General features: G+C 41.6%; 1 pseudogene; it reads left to right on the top strand.

Moving 5' to 3' along the window:
* Positions 1 to 7,419: 7,419 nt before the first annotated feature.
* Positions 7,420 to 21,119, top strand: LOC139674652 (mediator of RNA polymerase II transcription subunit 1-like; annotated as a pseudogene).
* The last annotated feature ends 464 nt before the right edge of the window (positions 21,120 to 21,583 follow it).

Raw genomic sequence — 21,583 nt, 5'->3', positions numbered from 1 at the left:
TTTTTGCAAACTCCACAGTGTCTGAGAAACTGGTAGGAGTTCACATCCCATTCATTTTGATTAAAATTCCAAATACATTCATTTACACAAAAAAATGTTGGGTTCTGTTAAATGGAGAGGAAGAAAGAAAAGGACAGGAGGAAAGGTTGACTGAGTCAACCAAACAGCCAAGATAAGACACAAAACGCTTTTGGTATTTTGTGGCAGGGAAAAGTTTGCACACCAGCTATGAATAGACTTTCCATGAGACCTTTTCCATGAAAAGGTTGTAAGAGTCCTTCCACATAATCATTCAAGAGTCCTCAAGGAATCCTGGCCCAACTTCTGCAGCCCTCTGAGTATATCTATACTATATTAGTTCTTATTACATATTCCAGAACCCTCCCATTGGAAGAGTGGGTGAGTCATAATTAAGGTCTCATTAATACATTCAGTACTTCCTTGTTCCTTCAATACTAGAGCTAGTCCACAATAACCTTCACCCTGTAAGACAGGCTGTGTGGTTACCAGGACATTGCTAGCACCTCTTTGTGGAAAAGCCCCCATACATAGAATGATTCAGGTTGGAAGGCACCTTAAAGATCATCTATTTCCAACACCCCTGCCACGGGCAAGGACACCACCCACTAGAACATGTTGCTCAGGGACCCATCCAACACTTCCAGGAGTAGGGCAGGCACAACATCTCTGGGCAACCTGTTCCAATGCCTCACCACCCTCACAGTAAAGAATTTCTTCCTAAGATCTAATCTAAATCTCCTTTCTTAGTTAAAACCATTTTCCTCTTCTCCTATCACTATCTGTGTAAAACATCACTCTCTTTTTTGTAAGCCCCCTTTAAGTACTGGCTGCAATGAGGTCTCCCAAGCACCTTCTGCACACTGAACAACCCCAACCCTCTTTCTCATAAGAGAGGTGCTCCATCCCTCTAATCATCTTTGTGGCCTGCTCAGCACTAGCTCCTACAGCCAATGTCCTTGCTATGCTAAGGGCCCCAGAGCAGCGCTGCAGGTGGGGTGTCACCAGAGCAGAGCAGAGCAGAGCAGAGGGACACAGTCACCTCCCTGGACCCGCTGGCCAGTCCTCTCTTGGTGCAGCCCAGGATACCACTGACCCTCTGGGCTGTGAGCACACACTGGTGGCTCATGGCCAGCTCTTCATCCAGGAAAATCCCCAAGTCCTTCTCCACAGGGCTGCTCCCAATGGGCTGTTCTCCCAGTCTGGACTCATGTCTGGGATTGCCCTGACCCAGGTGCAGGACCTTGCACTTGGATTTTTTGCATCTCATGAGGTTCCTATGGGCCCACTTCTCAAGTCTGTGCCCCTGGATGGCATCCCTTCATCTCCTGTGCCAATGTCACCACTTGGCTTCGTGTCACCTGCAAACCTGCTGAGGGTGTACTCGATCCCCCCGCCTGTGTCACTGGTAAATTAAAGAGCACCAGTGCCAGGACAGAGCCCTGATGAGGGACAGCACTCATCACCAGCTTCCCCTTGGACACAGAGCCATGGACCACAGTTCTGTCTGGGTCCATCCAGCCAATTCCTTATCCACCAAATAGTCCATCCATCAAATCCATGGCTCTCCAGTTCAGAGATAAAGATGTCATGTGGGACCTTGTTGAAGGCCTGTCTGGGTAGCTGACAACAATCTTCCCTTGTCACTCCATCCCAGCAGCCCATCAGAGTGGCTGTCTTGGATCATCTCTTTGCCTGTTGTGTGCCTAACATTGCTTGCATGGGGATCTGCTCTACAGTCTTCCCAGGCAGAGGGGTGAGGGTCTCTGTTATGTAGTTCCCAGAGTCTTCCTTTCTCCCCTTTTTAAACACAGGAGCGACGTTTCCCTTTTTCCAGTCACTGAGAACTTCACCTGACTGCCAGGACTTTTCAAATGTGGAGAGTGGCTTGGCAACATCACCCAGTTCCCTCAGCTCCTGGGATGCATCCCATCAGGCCCCATGGGCTTGTGGCTATTCAGTGTCATTAGGTGCCTCAACCCTGCTCTTTGCTTACAGTGGGAGGGACTTCACTCCCCATTTTGCACCATGCTGCTTATTAATGTGCATGGCCCTTCTTCTGATCTCTCTTTAGAGCTATCTGAAGACAACAAATGTAATTTTATTTTGAATTTTTATTTTGTGGCCCAAGATGCATATCATAATGCAATGAATATCAGTTTATATTATACTGTTCATATTTTGTTTAGAGGTGTCCCCTGGCACTTTGCCTAACCCAAGTGGAAAAAAATGAGCTCTTATAACTCCAAACTAAGAATTTCCATGAAAATGCTTTACATTAATAATTCCTATTCAATTGCTAACAAGTGACCACAGTGAGACCATCCCTGCAGCACCTTTAGGGTGTCACTCTGGTTCCTCAGTGTGAAAACACAACTGGTCAGAGGACAGTAGGTATTGAACTATTTCACTCTACTGACTGTACAGGAATTTAGGGTTCACAGCCCAAGGGAGCAACAGGTTTGAATTGCTCCCTGCTCTCTGGTGTTCAATTGCTACACTGGGTACCAAAAACCATACAGGCATTTACAATGTGGCTCTAAGGATGCAGGTGATGGTTGGCCTTCCTTATGTATTAGCACTTGTACCAACAGAGCTCTGCAGGGAAAAATTATGAAGTGTAATTAGGCAGAGTTGTAATTAATTGTGTGCTAGTAGTATTTACCTTGTGTACCATAATACATGTAAGAAATCCACTGATACTGACAAGAATTTAATCTATTTGAAAAAACTAAAGATATAGAGGGCATGTCAGACAAAACATGTCCAAATCTTTGGGAAAAACATTGATGTGCAACTTTCATTCCCACAGAAGAAAAAATACTTGTTCCCTTTAGCACATATTTTATAGCACACAATGTATATCTGAAGTATGCATAATTTAACACTGTAATTTTATCTTAGATTTCTATTGACATGAATGAATGAACCACATTCTTTGGAAAACCACCTCATCATGAATAATCATCCATTCTTCTTTCAAGAGCTTAATAAATCTTGCAAAGAGAGATAGACTTCCTTTTTCTAAGGGACAAAATGAGAAAGGGAACAAAACCACTTACTGGTTTGGGAGGGCACCCTCCTGTTTGAGCCAAGAATCGATTACCCTGACATGAGCTGGGTTTGCAGGCTTTTGTGTTGTGAACTATTGCTGATCTGAGATCAGTACAGGGAGACAGGATTTCCTGGTATTATGGTTAATCTCTTGTCTTTTGTGCTGGTGGCACAACTGTATTAGAATTTATTAGACAATGTTTTATTACGAATGCATAAAGATGCATGAAATGTATTTATGATTTAATGGGGTTTCTAAATAGAAGGACGGATGAAATCACCCAACCCAAATCCACATGTATTCTGAGGAAAATCACCTCTCCAATAAAAGGAAAGAGCTAGAATCTTTTATCTGCCTTCAGTTTGTACCAGTTGTGAGAAAACGTAAGTAACAATGAATGAAGAATGTGTTAAACTATTGCTTGGCTAATTATCAGCACTCAAGCTTCCCAAGTTTGTAAGTCTGTGTAAGGAATAGAGAGGTTTTAAGGAAATGCTACTCTTAAGGTGTATAAAGGCAGACGTGGAACACAGCTCCCACTTTGCACAACAGAGAGTGATGGCTGCCTTGAGAGGATGGTGCACTGGGGGGTCAAACCTGCCTCTGAGTGTGACAGTTGGTCTCTGAAAATGGGCAGGAGAAGCTAGTGTGACAAAGCTTATTTCGGTGCCTGCTGTTAGGCAGTACAGCTCCAGGTCTTGGGTGACAGACTACTGGATTGGGATTCAAGTAATCTCAGCTCTACTCTGTGCTGGTTTTGTCTGGGGTGGAGTTAATTTTCTGTGCAGTAGCTGGTACGGGGCTGTGTTTGGGATTTGTGCTGAAACAGTGCTGATAACACAGGGATGTTTTAGCTGTTGCTGGGCAGGGCTTGCACAGCCTCAAGGCCTTTACTGCTTCCCACACTGCCTCACCAACGAGGGGACTGGGAGGGGACATAGCTGGGACAGCTGGGACAGCTGACCAAAGGGGTGTCCCACAGGACCCAGACCATATGGTGTCATACTCACCAATGGAAGATGGGACAAGAAGGAGGCAGAGTGGGGATATTTGGAGGGATAGCTGAACACCTGCCTGGCCACAGCAAGTGCTGAATTAATGCATTGTTTCTTTTTGCTCTTGCTTTCCCTGTTAAACTGCCTCTATCTCCAGCCTTGAGCTTTCCCACTTTTCCCCCTCGTGATTCTGCCTCCATGTTGCTGCAGGGTTGTGAGTGAGGAGCTGCAAGGTGCTTGGTTGGTGTGTTAAACCACAGCACACCTTCACAGTGCCACTAACCTGCTCTGTCAGTGCCTCCATTTCCCATCCCAGACTTCATCTGACTATTACATTTAGAGGTGAAGCTCTAAAAGGTAGGCATAGTCTTTCTTTTTCTATGCTTTTTCAACTCATACAACCTAGGGAATAATTCTGTGGTGTGCATAGATAAGTAAATATAGAATCATAGAATGGATTGGGTTGGAAAAGACCTCCGAGATCATCAAGTCCAACCCTTGGTCCAACTCCAGTCCCTTTACCAGATCATGGCACTCAGTGCCACGGCCAATCTCACCTTAAAAACCTCCAGGGATGGGGAATCCACCCCCTCTCTGGGCAGCCCATTCCAATGCCTGAGCACTCTCTCTGTAAGGAATTCTTTTCTGCTCTCCAACTTCAATTTCCCCTGGCAGAGCTTGAGCCCGTGCCCCCTTGTCCTATTGCTGAGTGCCTGGGAGAAGAGACCAACCCCCACCTGGCCAGAACTTCCCTTCAGGTAGTTCTAGACAGTGCTGAGGTCACCTCTGAGCCTCCTCTTCTCCAGGCTAAACACCCCCAGCTCCCTCAGCCTCTCCCCACAGCACTTGTGCTCCAGTCCCTTCCCCAGCCTCGTTCCTCTTCTCTGGACAGTACAGATTCTGAAAGCTCCAAATCAACACACACACCAAGGTGGTGTGGGCAGTTCCTGCTACTCTTGCTCAGTGCAAGGACATCTTAATCTATCAGCTTCCCAGGAGCTCCACATCATCTGTGGCTGCCTGCAAACCTGTCATATGGGTGCCCCTACACTTGCAAACAAATACATACTCCCTAAAAAAAACCCATAGAGGGACAACTGTAATAAGCTGTTGGGTGTTGAGACACTTGCATTTCCTTAGCTCTATTAGCTGTCCAAATGGCAGTCTCTGTATTCCACCTGAGCTTGACGCTTAGAGCTTTCCTACCAGTTTGGAAAGGTAACCCACCCCCAAGAGCACTGTGCCTATGGAGAAAGTGAAGTGACTGGAATAACAAGGAATCCAAGAGTAATTATGAGTTTGCAGTCATTCAAATTGTCATTCAACAGAGCTAGTAGGTGACTAGGAATCTGAGAATTGAGGAATACAGCAGAGCTGCTTTATAAGATATTAGAATGGACAAAAAACATTTTTAAGAACACAATTAATGAATTACCAAGTGTCTAAAATATAAAAGTATTAAAATGTATAATAGAATGAGTATTGCATGTAAACTGAGATTGGCCGTGGCACTGAGTGCCATGATCTGGTAAAGGGACTGGAGTTGGACCAAAGGTTGGACTTGATGATCTCAGAAGTCTTTTCCAACACAATGGATTCTATGATTCTATTTACAACAAATCTTCATTGTTTAATTAGCTTCAGTTTAAAAATGTAAGATATGAAAATCAGTATCAAATTGTTTATCCAATATAGAATGATTTAAAATGTGTACTTCATGTTAAATACCTGTCTACATGGCACTGGTGTAACTTCTTTAACTGGCATTTTCTGGGATTGAGCTCCTTTATGGTATTGCCTTTCCTGAAACCATGTCCTTCCCACATATTATTTCACTAAAATCAGTATTTGCCACTGAGTGCTGTTTCTTTTTTCAGTCTGCGTGTTATATAATCCATATCCTGATATATATTTAATCAGAATACTTAAGCCTAACAGTAATCTCCAAACCAATATTGGTTTAAAATAGCTCAATGTAGACCTAAACTCATTTCACTTTTCTGTTATGAAAATTAGAAAAAAAAAAATTTCTAATCTAAGTGTTGTCTATATAATTATTTAATCCTTTCCTTCTTATGTTTTTTTCTGCTTTCCATAATCTGCCTTTTCTATTGCTCTTGTTTTTCACACTTTATATATGTTTGTACTTACCTCTTGTGATTTTCTAGTCCCTTTCCCATCTCTTTATTTCATTGGAGGTTTCCCTCTTCTGATGGGGATGTGTTAGAGTGGGGTCAGGTAAGTTGCAGTTCATTTTCCAGTTCTGTGTCCATCACTTCAGGAGTCACTTTCTCTGCCCATCTCTCTGTATCCCAGCCTAGAAAAACAAGATAATTAAGCTGGCTCCTGTGTGGTGAGTTTTGAGGCATATTGGCAGAAAGCTCCTCTAAGCAAAGTTGTTCTCTTTATCCATTACACCTCTTCGCTGCCTCAGTGACCCCTTCAGTGCTTGTTATTTTCAGCTCCTCAACTCACTTTTAGCTCCCATTCTCCTTCCCTCTTCCTCCACCAACCATCTTCTACAGTAACATTTTCAGTGTGGGTCTCCAACACAGTATGGATATTACTAATTCTGCCGTTCTGTGCAGTTTATGTTTCAGCTGCATTCACTCCATCCCTCCCTTGAAGGAGACCTGTTGCAGCTCTGAAGTGATGGGTTCCATTGATCTCAGCTGACTGATGTCAGTAGAGAACATGAACGATGGTGCAACGCCTGATTTTAGTTATGAAAATAACTAGAGGAGTCATAAGAAGATGAGAGATGCTCAGTTATAAATACCAGTTATGGTGTCCCATGAAACCTTGTAAAGAGGAGATGAGTGCCTGTGAAGCCAACCCTCACATGTTCATTTATGTGTTATTTAAATGGTGGTTGTGTGGCTCTAGTGCCTTTGGGAAAAGACTTAGACAAGAACTACTGGGAGATTGTAATCCTAATGTTTAGCAGAAATCAAATTTTAGCCATATCTTGACTCTGCTCTGAGGAAAAAGTATGCCCTGTCAGTGTCAAGGTGTTTCTGCACCCATGGTCATTGGCCTAGTTTTTTACCAAACCTGGACTGCCTCCTCCCTCCCCTCAGAGTCTTCCTGGCAAGGGAAAAAAACTGAAAAGAAAGGAACTTAGAAGAAACTGAACTGAATTAAAAAGAAATTATATTTTCTAACATTTGCAAGTACATAAGCAATTTGTACACTCCACGTGGATCCCCACCCCAGGGGGGAAAAGGGAAATAAGGAGAACTGGTCAACCAGAAATAGGGAAAAAAAAACAAACCAAAACCAAAACAAATGAAACAGATAAATACAGTCAAACACCTCAGGAAAGGAGAACAAGCATGAAATAATCTCACCATGTCCCAGGATAGGAAAACCAACAGAAACAGAACGAACCGTCCAGGCTTCTCCTGCTCCCAGCTCCTGGAAGAAGGGAAAACTACCACCCCGTCCTATCTCCCCTCCTCCTACCCTTACGTGGAAAACACGTGTGGAATATTTTGTAATGTCCACTTCCTTAGTTACACCTAATTACTGAGGAAGCCAGGGATCAAACCCATTACAGCTATGGACCTATTTATTTTTATATTTGTCTATACAGCCTTTGTCATTGAGGGATCTTAATCCTTTTGAGTGAAGGAGTAGGAAAGAGTCCCAATCTGCCAGTGTTAAAGTGCCTCAGACTGCAGTGCCAGACATGCCACTCAGTGAAGTAAAACTGGCTCAGTCTATATGGCTGTAGTGAAATAAAATACAGCCACTAACATTCTGATGTTACTCTCAGGAGCTAAATATTCACACTCCATAACTGTGGAGATGATGTAGAGAGTGAAGGGAACGGGAGAAACATATTGTAGTATTTATGGGTTGTAAAACCTTAAACCACAGACCATGGCAGACTAAGCTATGGGCCATAAAAGTTAAGCAGCACTGGTTTTATCCTGCCTTCTGTGGAAAAGCACCTCGGATAGATAAAGGAATTGTTTTGGATGCTCATCATTTCTGGCAAACACTGATTTGTGCTCCACTTACATGCCCATTTTATAGCTCTGTCACTGCTGATCACTCGAAAATCCCATGGCACTTTGTGAAAGAACACAATTTTAGCACTGATCTCATAATTCCAGCAACAAATCTCACACATCCTAACTGGAACCATTCTAACTGGAACCACTGGTTTTCAGTGTGCCCCAGGCACTCAGTGCCATGGCCAAACTCAGGTTAAAAACCTCCAGGGATGGGGAAGCCACCCCCTCTCTGGACAGTCTAACTGGAATGTCCAAGTTCTGGCCCAAGTTCTGTGTTTAGACTTACTCTGTTATGTGGCTGCTGCTTTCTCTAATCAGCAGTTCAGCTGAGGGCTTCTGGAAAGATGCAATTCCAAGAAAGCACTGGAAACAGCCCAGTGAAGATACACTGCTGGTATTTATTCTGACTTTCATTCTTCAGGTGAAAAAAATCAAGACTAGGTATTAGATAATTAGAATAAAGCAACCCCCAGCCTGCCAAAAGAAAACAGAAACAAAAAAATACACCAATGTTGCACTGATTGTGGAACATCTGGAGTATTTCCCAAACTGCTATCATTAAATTGTATCAACAATTGTATCTTGTGCTGTAATAAATCTGGAGAATCTTCACTGAAACCAATAGTTTACTTGAATTGGTGCAAGAATACGTTGATTCTTTCTAAGAAAGAAAAATTACCATTCTATGAAATGGCAAAATCTTCAGAAATGTTAGAACTGTGGAATTAGGAACTGTATGACTCACTGTGTTCCCAGGGCAGCATATCACAGAATCAGGAACCATGAAAACCATGACAAAATAAACCACTTAGCAATAATAATTCATTTCTCAAAAGGTGCCTGAAGATGATATCTGTTTTGCCCTTTAAAAAGGGTAAGACAACCAGCAATTATTTGAAAGCAAGAGGAGATTTTCTCTGTGGACAACTTGTTTAGTACCTGTGCACACTAAGGCTTCTCTCAGCAGCAGTTTGGGATGATCAGTCAGAGAGCAATCCACAGCACTAATTCCCATTATTTTCTGTGCTGATGATAATGCTTGACCAGTTGCCTATTTTTTTTCCCCATGAACTGACCTAGTTAAACATTTGTGTATTTAATATGCCTGAGAGGCTATAATTGGAACATTTTTAATTATTTATCACTCAACTCTCCTCTTGATTGCAGTAATTTGATACAGCAGTTCTGAGTACTGGAACAACACCTCATTCTGAGGAACTTTCTGACAATGCTTAAACTGCTGTTTCTCATATGTGATTTTAGCCAATTCTACAATTTAATATAAGTGTGAAGGCTATTAGTGGGCTTGGAATATTTGTCTTGTATGCAAAACTAGTACTGTCCCTATCCTGCAAAAATGATGCAAATTTATCTACCTCAATACATACATTTGAGCACAATGGAAAAAGGCTCTTTTGTGTTTAAAAATTAAAGTGTGTTTTAGGCTTAACAGCCATGCTGGACCATGGCTAATTAAACTTCAAATCCTCTGTTTATTTGCAGAGCAGCAATTATGCAGACAAGGTAAGCAGTGGCATCTTTCCTTTTGTTATTTTGGAAGTGTTCCCTTCAAGAGAGTCAGAAAATAATTTACTTTTCTGCTTGTGCAGGACATGATCAAACCACTGGAGTCAGTATCATGATCACAGAGACTCCAAGGAGCTCTGAGTCTGGGCAAAAAACCCAAACCAAAACAAAAAAAAACTAAAACACCAAAACAAAACATAGTAGTGGGATTGTCCTCTGCAAAATCACAGAATAGTTTGGGTTGGAGGGGACCTTTAAAGGCAGGGACATCTTCAACTGCATCAGGTTGTTCAGAGCCCCATCCAGGCTGGCCTTCAATGTTTGCAGGGATGGGGCATCAACTACCTCTCTGGGCAACCTGTTCCAGTGTCTCAACACCCTCATCATAAAAAAAAAATCTCTAACTAAAATGAGCCCTAGGTGGGTGTACAAATCTGAGTTTCTCAAATCCATGACAGGGCCTTGGTATTTAATAAGAATATCCATGAAATTGTGCATAGGTAAAGAAAGACTAATTGTTTACCAAGCTGAAGATAGGGCTGTGTATCTGTAATTAATATTGAGAATATTTGCCTATATGAAATCTCTACCTACCCTTTTTCTGTCAGAAGTCTTACAAAAACTAGCTATTTGTGTGTGAAATTCAACTAAAACATTTTCTTTCTGTCTCCTCCTTTGAAACACGACATCTGTGACCTTAGCAATGTTTTCTGTTTTTCTTCCTCTGACATTTCTGGATGCCAATGTAAATACATGCCATTATATTAAAAACATTTTGATGTCTTTTTCAGGTGTTGTGACAGCTGTTTCTACAAATGCCTTAATGGAATAGTTGCATTTGAAATACCAACAAAGGCCATGGACTGAAACTCTGAAGCTCACTTATTTGTGCATGGCAAGAATCACAGGTGAGAGAAGGATATGTGATCTAAGAGCAGGTTGCCAAGGTAGTTAAAAAAAATTGCTTGACTTTAAAAAAAAAAAACCACAACCAAAAAACCAAACCAAACCCAAGCAAAATAAAACCTCATCGAAAACCTGGTGCTTAATATAGCCTGCCTTCTCATTTTTCTTACAACAATGGATAAAAACCCCTAATCCTGCATAAATTTAACATTTCTTGAATCATTTTAACTACTGAGGAGTTAGTGCTGATTGCCTAATACTTTGCTATTTTCCGTTAATTATCATTACCACATTCATGGTATGTAAAGACAGCTTATTGCCCACAGGAGTGGAAGAAAACCACTGTTTTTCAGAAACTGCTCTGAAACCTGCTATCTGCACTTTCTCCTGCTGTGATGTAACTGAAGTCAGTCCATGCTTCCTGCCCTTCCAGTGGCTACTTTAAGAACCAGGTTAGCCCAACTGCTCTGAGCTTTATATAAAAACTCCCGTTTTCTTCCATGCTTCTTTTTCTTAATGCTTAACTCAAGCCTTACTCTGAAAACAATGTCCTGAATTTGAACAAAGTGAGAACTCTTGCCCTGAGATCAGCTCAGTTGGTTAAAACTTGGTTGTAATAATGCCAAGGTCATGGGTTCAATCCCCTGTGTGGGCCATTGACTTAAGAGTTGGACTCGATGATCCTTGTGGGTCCCTTCCAACTCAGAATAGTCTGTGATTCTTCAGCAATGAATGTTCCTTATGAATTGAAGTATGAAGTATGAGAAGCTTGAAGAGAAGCTGAGAGAGTTACAAGCTACTTAGGTGCATGTCTTCAGGTGGAACTTGCATCCTGCTGTAACCAGGCATGCCTGTGGTACTTACTGATCTCTGCTCAGGCAGATTCCTTCTAAAACAAACCCACAAGTATTTTCTTAGTCCATGTCTAGCATCACAGTGAAATCAGCTAACATGTTTAGTGATCAGCTCAGAAGAAAAGGGACTGGAAATCTGCTCCCTGCTCCAAAGGCATCTGGTATGTAATGTAATAAAGAAATCACTGCACAGTGATGCCTTCACAAATCCATTCAGTGCTGCCACTTCAGAGACAGCTACAGCCATAGGTAACCTCTGCCTGACAAAACAACCAACCAGTGTGGTGTTGTGCTGGGAAGGTGTGCCGTGCCTCTTAGCTGCCATCTAAGGAGCCTTTCACTGTCTCTTGTTCTCCCCACTGTGTAGGACAACCCCCTGTGAAGGCCTGTCGGGAATGCTCCAGATGGGCCACTGCTCTCTTGCATGGAGAAGATGGAGAGGACATTAAATGGTAATGAGCTCTCAGATAACTCAATGTCTTTTTTTTTAACCTTCTCTGGAATCTCCCCATCCTTCTGTTGCTGATATTCTGCACCAGGAGGCCAAATGTGCAAATACAGAGGTGGAGATGAGACAAGAGACTTGACTTATTTTTGGGCTAAGCCTTCAGGTGATAGCTGTTCTTAAAGCCAAAGAATAATCTGTACCCAGCACAGCACTTGTTAATCCTAGAGTAATAGTTATCACTAATAGCAAGGCATTTCTCATCACCAAAACCATACCCTCTGAAGCAGAATAATACTGGTTCTATTCCTTGATCCCTACAGTATGATTAAATTGGATTTCTGGTTTTTGCAGTTAAATCCATGTTTTCTGTGATGAATGCTTTGGAATCTTTATCCAGACAAAAAGGGTAAGTTTGTTTATGACTAAATGCAAATAAGCAAGCATGGCCTCAAGTCCAGTGAGAAATACCATCCAGATGGCTTGTCAACAATATTAATTTTTAACTTGGTGTTCTAATGAAGTTTCTTACCTGGAACTGGCAGAACTGCCTGTTTCTGACTAGCCCTTTGTGGGGGAGGCTGTTGGGTGAAGAGAGGACCTGAATGCTGAGGTCCCAAATCTGCAGGCTGAGGTTAATAGTTTTCAGCAGATCAACAGGATAATGTAAAGAGCACAAATATAGTGCCTGATTGGGTAGTTTGCAAAAGCTGAGCCAAGGAAGAGTTATTTTTGAAGCATCCCTGGTGTCTCTTCCCACGACCAAGTGAACTATAGTCATTTCCTTTCTTCCTGTGACAGAATTTGTAGATATACAAGCTGTTTTTTTTCCTTTTTCTCCTCAGATTTGATGTTCACATTAGTCCCAGTGGGACTGCCTGCTACATAACATCAGTGATGTTTTATTTAGAGGTTCATCTGGTGAAGGATGGAAATGTGATGGATGTCAAGCTGGTTCACTTTGGAGAAGCTCCTGTGGCAAAATTCATTTTCTGTGTCCCACCTGGCCTCCAACTGCCATGTCAGAAAGGCTTTGGCTTCCTTTTGGTCTTGTCACACCTGCAAGCCTGTGCATGACACAGCTGCTTTTTAGGCTTCTGAATCTCTCACCTAAACTTACAACTCTGTTTCAGATACTGAATACTCCAGTGCTAAATGTAAATTCAGCTGACATGCCTCCCCTCCAAGAATTTCGTGGTATCCTACATAAATATTTGTGTTCTCATACTTCAGTGTTACCAGTGTACAGTGAATAACAGGTGTTTAAAACACTTTCCTGCCAAGGTGTAGTGCAATATATAATCTCAATGGATGTCTTGGAGCTATTATTTTTCCTTCTGCCTGCTTTGAGAGTATGTACATTCCTGTTAGTGGGGATGTTTTTCTTGCAAAATTTCCATTATTCACAAAATGTCACATACAACATTTTTCAGTTGTTCAGTGTTATTGACAGTCCTTCAGATCAAAGATATCACAATAAGCTGTTGGGGGACAGAGAGTATAAACTCTGAGTTTTATCAGTAACTTTCCAAATTATTGCATTACTTTGAAGTTTACTTTGTCTCTCATTTTTAATTGCAGCCAGCTCAGGAATTTCAAGTAGTTCTGTTGGTCAGTGAGTGCTGGACAGTATCATCAGGATGGAAATGCATATCCAGAGAATTCTGGCACTGTAACTGCCAATAAAAGAAAAACTGAGCTGGCTGAGGTGCCATGTTTTTTTTTTTTCTGGAAAGAGTTTATCAACAAACTCTTTCTCTTAATTTTATCCTCTTTCACAGAGTCTTTGTTCCTCCAATTATTATAGGAATATTGTGTATTATGGAATATTAGGAATAATAGGTATTAGGAATATTATGTATTATGTAATATTATGGTACTGTTAGTCTGTTTTTGGTGTTGGGTTTTTTAAAACTAACTATTCAGCTACTTAAAAGTAATGGGGAACAAGCTTTCATTACCAATAAAACGCTTTTAAGAGGCGCTTGACAAAGGATGGCAAGAAAGATGAAACTCTTATCTCCTGTTCCTGTAGGTTTGTGATGACTTGGTGCAGCTTCTCAGGTAAAGAATCAAGTGCAGGGTCTCTTGTTGAATGGAAGGGAACACCTGAGGCCAGAATGGCTGAAGAGGCATAAAAGCAGAATCAGGAAACAACAATGAGTCCAGAAAACCACAGAAGAACTGCCCCTTTTTTGAATTCCACTGCAGTGGGTAGTTGCTTCCAGTACTCCACTTTGGAAGTTGGTGGTCACTGTTATAACCTACTTGTGATTTGTAAATTCATGGCTAAAATTGTAGCAAATATAAGCTTGAAAAGATACTTCAGGCATTACTTATTTCTCAAGTCACTCCACTGCAAACAGCTGGAATGCATCTGCCAGCCCCACAGCACTGTCTACAGCTGGGAATTGAACACAACCCTTTGGACACTGGTGTTTGCAGTGATTACCAGAATCACAGAACTGCCTGGACCCACAGTTTGGGTAGTGGGCTGATGACAATTCACAACTGGCAGATTAATATCTAGTTTGGATCTGTCATTTTCCCCCTTCTCCTTCAAACAAATACTAAGTTATACTGAGGGAGCTGGGGGTGTTTAGCCTGGAGAAGAGGAGGCTCAGAGGTGACCTCAGCACTGTCTAGAACTACCTGAAGGGAAGTTCTGGCCAGGTGGGGGTTGGTCTCTTCTCCCAGGCACTCAGCAATAGGACAAGGGGGCACGGGCTCAAGCTCTGCCAGGGGAAATTGAAGTTGGAGAGCAGAAAAAAAATCTTTGCAGAGAGAGTGCTCAGACATTGGAATGGGCTGTCCAGAGAGGGGGTGGATTCCCCATCCCTGGAGGTTTTTAACCTGAAATTGGCCGTGGCACTGAGTGCCATGATCTGGTAAAGGGACTGGAGTTGGACCAGGGGTTGGACTTGATGATCTCAGAGGTTTTTTCCAACCCAATCCATTCTATGATTCTATGATTCTATGACTCTAAGTAATCTTGGTTTTGTCCTTATGTGAATGTTTTAAGCTGCATGTCCTTCAGGTTTCTGTCACACCAGTGAAACCAAAGTGATAGCACACGGCTTGGGTTTGTTTCCAGTGCACAGCAGGACATGCTACTCTGTCTCATGTAGTAGTAGAGCACTATAGATATATATTTTTATTATTACCATGTTTTGTTCTGCTGTTCCAGGTCAGGCCACCACTTTAAAAGTCTGTTTAGAAATTCTCCAGCCAATACAATGACGGTTCCAGGTTTTACTAATAAAGAGTATATTTAAGAAATGGGATTCTTATTTAAATACCTCAGTAGAATGGTTGAAAGGGAAGGTAAAGAGAGAAAGAATAATCATTGATCTTGAGCGTTTCCTTTCTCTATGTGGCCCTATTGTGCACTATCAGTTTTCCCAGTTCTCTCTTTCCCCAGGAAAGAAGTTCTAGTACCTTTTTTGGTGTAAAGCTTTACTTGCATTTTTCCAGGTTTTTGATTTCCAACCATGGTAACTGCCAGAATTTTGTCTCTGGTGACACATATTTACCAGTGGTACTGGGGGTACTACTTGTCTGCCCTCCTGGCTTTGTTAGGATTTGTCACAGAGCACAAATATCCTTCTGTACCTCTTGGTGTTGTATTTTATTTGTTTGTGAGGCAGTTTGTTTTATGTGTAATGTTTCCTGTGAGTGCCAAAGGAACTCTAAAATCATGATGACCCAGCCAGCTCATGCACAGGCTGCTGCTGTGTCTGTGCCTGTAGCCTGCCTGCCCACTTCCCCACTGATCCAGCTGCAGAGAGTCAGGGAAGAGCTCAGTGACCTGTTTAAGTGCCTGTTTTGGAAGGATTTGTTCCCAAGTGAAAGTCCAGGAGGGTTTATTTTGTCTCTGCTGATCCACATTGCAGCTGCATTTGCACAGGAAGGGAGGGTAGGTCTTGAGTACAGCTGTGACTGCAGCACCAGAGAGTCTACTGAAACCTGTAGAACTCAGGCAAATCAATTTATCAGGTGAATTAATACCTGTTGAGTGGGTCTGAACAGAGCTCCAGGCTCTCACAGCTAGTCAGAAGCTGTGGGAATTCTGGGGTTTGAACAGTCTGAACCAGCCCTTTACAAACCAAGCCACTTGTCCCATTTTTTTAACTGATTTTTATCAGTGATCTTTAAGGTCTGCAGCAGGAATACACTACTCAGTATTTTGATGAAAAGAACAATGTACACATGTGTGGTATTAAGGAAGTGGTACTACATGACTAGCTTTACTGGGCCATTAGGAAAAGTGTTTTGCAACTGAGGAGCTGTCAAAGTTGTGGTTTGTGTACATTTATTGCCTTCAGTTGTACCTCCTTCAGTGCCAGTTTAAACTATAATTATAGTGCTTTTTGTAACAAAACCAAGGATTCACATTTCCTGGTATCTTCTAAGAAAACCTAAGAGCAGTGCTGCTACTTGCCAGATCTGTAGGGAGAGAGCACCTCTGAAATGGTGCTTTTTCTAGCAAGTTGCATATAAAAGTGTTATTTTCCATCTCATTTAGAAGAGCGATAGAATTATTTCCTTTTTGTTAGGATGAAGAACTATGATGCCTTTGGAGAGATTTTAGAAGACCTGCCAGATATGTATCAAATTCCAGGAAACAGGTTGCAGATAGTTTTTACTTGAAAAAGCTTTAAAAATCAATAGCCTAGCTTTTGTTTGCTTTCAAAAATAATAAATTGTCTTCTCTCTTTCCCAGTGAAATGAAGGCTAAGGGATATATTGCTTTGCAGGCCCCTGAAAAAGACCTTTATTCAATGTCTTTTCTAGACAGGTAACTTGAAGTCTGTCTTTGTCCCTTTACCTCTACTCACACCCCTTCATTTCATTAAAAAACAAATTAGTTGTTCTAATCATAGAGAGGCATATGGAAGGCTAATGAGTTTTCTCCCACTGGAAAGCTTCAAGACTTCAACTCCAGGCATGTCAGGCAAGATCTACTGAACTCCCTCCTGTGCTTTATCTAAGACTTTTTGGGACACTGGTTGGTTGCAAAGCTTGGGTGGGTGTGCATGTGACCACCCCCTGGGAGCAAACACCACCCCTGAAAGCCAACAGTCCTGTTTAGTAAAATCCACCTTTTGGGGACCTGCTGCTTGGGGGTCTCAGCCCGTGCTCAGGGTTTAGATCAGGAGGAGTGCATGCTAACTTTTCTCCTTCCTTTCCCCATTTCTCCTTTCAAAGAGAAGCATTACAGTAGATGGGGAACAGATTTTCCTAAAGCCTTGTAATAGTACAAGGTTTTCCATTCTTTTCAGAAAATCAGAGTTGAGGGCAGTGCTTTCCTTCTGGATTTTTGAAGGATCTTTTCTGATATTTTGCCTATTAAGTACTTTTGGCAGGTATGGCCTTCTTGAAAGACACTCTTGGCTTATTTTTGCAAAGTGTTACCTCATGAAGCACAGTAATACCATGAACTAATGTATGTGAAATAATATATGTATTTCCTGGTTACTGATCTCAGTAAATATTATTTATGAGTTAAATAGATAATTTTCCCACCAGCACTGCAGAATTTTAGCACTCATCTATGTAAGTGTATGGCTGTTTGCATTCAGCTATATGAACACATTTTAGGTTAGAGATGGTTCTGTTCTAGTGAGTTTACCCAGGTTATTTCCTCATTCTTGCTCAACCAATTCCCACTCTAATATTTTTTGCCCCTCCTTCGTTTCTGGTAAACAGCACATCTAAGTGCAGCATGAAACAGCTCAGATAGAGGGTTGAAACTGGAAGCCCAAGTCCAGGAGTAATGTATGAATGCAATGATGGTGTTTGGAAGATGTCAAAACAAATGGAGACACAATCTACTTGCAAGAAAACATTGTCTCCCTTTGATTAGGAATACAAATTATGGTTTATGTTAGCCTAGCTAGCACTGCAACTCAGGAAACACTAATCAAGATGTGTTTTGAACTAGAACACAGGATGTAAACAGAGTAACTGAATTACTGCACCAAAAAGTAGGACACCTGGTGCCAAGAACTGGAGGTGATTTCTTTATCTTTTCCTCCCTATTTATTTTCCCTTTTCTGAATTCAAAGGATTGTAAATAAAAACCCCTACTGAGCTGATCTTTGTTCACAGGAAAGCTCCTCTATTCTAAATAAAACCTGCTGTAGGGACTAACTGTGCCTGTGTTCTCAGGTAATGTCCAGACATACAGAAGGACAAAACACAAAGAGGGCAGGTGGTTTATCAGCTGCTGAAATACTGACTTTGCAAGAGCCTAAGAGCAAAGCCAACAATATTTTGAGGTTAGGGGGACACCACAGGGTGGGAGTAACTGTGACATGACAGCAGCAGCAGCTCAGAGAATACTCCTGTTGCCTACAAGGCAAGTACAGCCAAGAATTGAAGATGGATGAAGATTCCTCCCAGAGAAAGGGTGCCGGGACTCAAAGGCCTTGCTGCTTTTGGAGCATTAGGGAAGCCACTTCATTGGCACCTGAGATCCCAAGGCTGCCACCTTTTCTACTGGCGCAAAGCTCAAACATTCCTTGGCACCAGTGGGTCTGGGAAATTGCCATTTTTCAGCCAGGAAAATTGAAGATGGACGAAGACTCCTCCCAGGGAAAAAGGTGCCAGGACACAAAGGGATTGCTGCTTTTCTAGTGTTAATGGTGCTGCATCATTGGCACCTGAGAGCCCAGGGCTGCCACCTTTTCTCTTGGCAGAAAGCTGAATTGATAAGTTGTTTTTGGCTCATCTGCACTGTCAGAATTGTTGTTTAACCATTAATGTGTTAATCGTCCAGAGAAGTACTTCTAATTTTTTCTGCCAGTGTCCTCTTGTACAGCTTCTGTCTCTCATGCAAGTTTTGCGGGTTTCCCTTTTATTTCAGACTAGTCACTGAGAGGTGGAATTTCAGCTAGTATTTTTGAGGCTGAACAAGAGGCTATTGTGCAAGAGAAATTAATTTAACCTGATGATTTCATGGTAAACCTAGAAAAGCAGAAATATCTATTGTCAGTTTTTTATTGCCACTTGTTTCATCAAGTAAAGTTAATTAATGAAACTGAGAAATAAAATTTAAAATTCTAGTTTAGTAGGACTATTTATGTGATGCACTTTAGCGCAATTTTAGTGTGCATCAGGGAACTACTTTCCAATTCTTGAATGTTGACTCAGATTGGAGTTATACTTAACAAAGACCCTGCCCATCCAGCATGAAAAATTACTGGCGATTTTTTTTATCTGTTTCCTGGCATGTCTCAAAAGGAGCTCTTGCTTGGGGCAACCCTTTGGGTGTGTCCTGTGCAGCCTCCTCCTCTCTGCCCACACCACTGTCTGTCAGTCAGACCTGGCCCTCCAAGTCCTTACCATTGTGTGTTTGGTGTGCACAGCATTGATCTTCCCAGGAAAGAGGGGAAGAATGCCACTCTCATTCTCCCTCAGGTTCCCAGGTTTGTGGAACCAAAGCAGTTGTATCTGTTGATGGCACTGGTGCAACTCCACAAACTTCCCCTCTCTCCACTGACTGTGGAGCCTCACACTGGAGAGGACGGGTGAGGCTCCAGGCACTTCTCAGGACAGAAATGGGTTTCCACGTCCTTAGCACCAACTTCAGTAATTTTTTCCTACTATGGCCTCCTCTACAAATGAATCTTTAGGAGATTCTGCAGCCAAAAAAAGCAGCAGTGATGGAGGGAGGAACAGCACTCGATGTCCAGAAGGGATTTCCAGGCACAGCTGTTATCCTACTTGTGCAACTGTCAAGCAGCACTCCTATGATATTATTCTGAGAGTAACTCTTGGCTGATAGAACATAGTCTATTACATTTGTGTTTCTGTTGTTGTAGAATATAAGTGTTTATTATTATTATTTATTATTGTTGTTGTTATTTCTATTGTCATAGAATATTTTCTGTTCTCTAACATTTCTGTAGCTTACAGAGCTCTTAAGACTAGTTGAAAGGATTGGTGGTACCTGAACTCCTGATCACTTGGCTTTAGGTGTATTCACCAGATTTGAATGCATTTGGGAGGGAGAGTGGATCTCCTTTAGCTTCCTCTAAGCATTATATTTCTACTGAAATGCAGAGACACGAAGGACATGTTTAGAAATGTATATTTCAAACTTACTCTAGTTGTCAGATTGTGCAGCTGCCTGATAACATCAAGCTTCACTTTCCTGTTTTCAGTGTTTGAAATATCACTAAACTTGTTGCTTAGTCCCTTCCACATTGCCCAAAGCACTGTTACTTCATAAACAAGGGCTCAGAAAAATCAGATTTAGCAGGGGCCCTGGTCAGTAAAATCCCATTTAGCCAAACAAAGTATGTGCCTGCTATAATAGAGATTCTTCAACATCAAGTGGCCTATAACACTCTTATTATCAGCTGTGTCTCTGACAAGCATATAAATGAAGGTAAATTGTGTGGCTGGAAGTGATGGCAGAGTATTGGAGAGAAACTAGCTGGGTGCTAACAGATTTTACTGCTCCCTTGCCAAAACTGTCAGTACTTTTCTAGTATTGTAAATGATAAAAAATTGTTACCACTGTATTGATTTTTTTAAATATCTCCTAGGCCTGACACTTCTATAAGTATAAACTACATTTTCAAAGTAATGAATAATTAGATTCTACTGCATCAGTATTTTTAAAATTCTGACATATGTTTCAGCCAAAAAGAGTCCTGGTTCAATGGGTGGCTGTCACTAAACAGTAATTCTATTTCTAGATGATTCAGAAATGCTTTACTTTGAAGTGGTACCACACAGGAACAGCAGCTTTTGTGTCTTTTTCCTTCATCCTGTGACAGAGAATTCAGCCTGTGGTATGTGTGGAACAATTGATACTGTCCTCTTTCCTAAGCTGGAGAGGGTCTTGGTTCTCTCTGGGCTCCTGCACACTCTTCTCAGTTACAAACACATTCCAAGGGCCGCTCTCAGTGCTGTGCAGCCCATGAAAAACACAAAGCAGCACTTGGGTGTAAACTGCTTACTACAAGGTATTCTGTACTCAGAATAAAACAAGAAGTAAATGAAAATATTCAAATGCTGTTTTGTCTTGGCCTTAGGTAATAAATGGTAACTTCTATTTGCGATTTATTAGGAAAAAGCAAGTAATGCACATGCATTGCTGCAAACCCCTGTCCACTGACTTCAGCCTTGCATCTCTTCGAGCATCAAAGTGAAAGGATGTGTTTCAATGTTTGTAGTATCTCAAAACAGGCATTTTTTTGTTCTGTTCCTTAGTGATAATTGATGTTCTGAGCTCCAGAGAAGTCCAATGTTGCCTTCATGTAAATCCTCAAGATCCAACTCTAAATTCCAGCAATGATTTCATTGCAAGAGCTGTGAAGGGGTAAGTAGTTTTAATTTATTTCATAACAGTTGGAATGAACATCAGATGTCCATTTAATGGAAATACCATGTGCATTCATAATGCCACATGCTCAGCAACTGGAAAGCTTCACTCTGGTAAGAAGTTGTATTACAGCAGTGGCAATAAGTTACTTCAGTGTCTTAAGTATCTCTTTAAAAATTTCTCAACAATAATAGCAATGAAGTGTTTCTACTAGAAAGCACAAGGGAGCAGGAACTTTTGAATTAAGAGTTTTACCTTTTCTGCTTTTCTCTTTTGTAAATACGCTTTTCTGAAGGCACTAGCTGATGGCAGACTCATGACTAGTGTAACTTAGAATAGCATGGGAGGGTCTCTACACATTTACCTGATAGCACTCAGTGCTTCTTTTCAGAAAGTGAGGTGGATATGGCACATCTACAGCACT

The sequence above is a fragment of the Pithys albifrons genome, chromosome 7 (genome assembly GCF_047495875.1).
Source record: "Pithys albifrons albifrons isolate INPA30051 chromosome 7, PitAlb_v1, whole genome shotgun sequence".
NCBI classification, from domain to species: Eukaryota; Metazoa; Chordata; class Aves; order Passeriformes; family Thamnophilidae; genus Pithys; species Pithys albifrons.
Note: the sequence above shows the minus strand (reverse complement) of the source record. Positions and strands in the feature narration are given on the sequence as shown.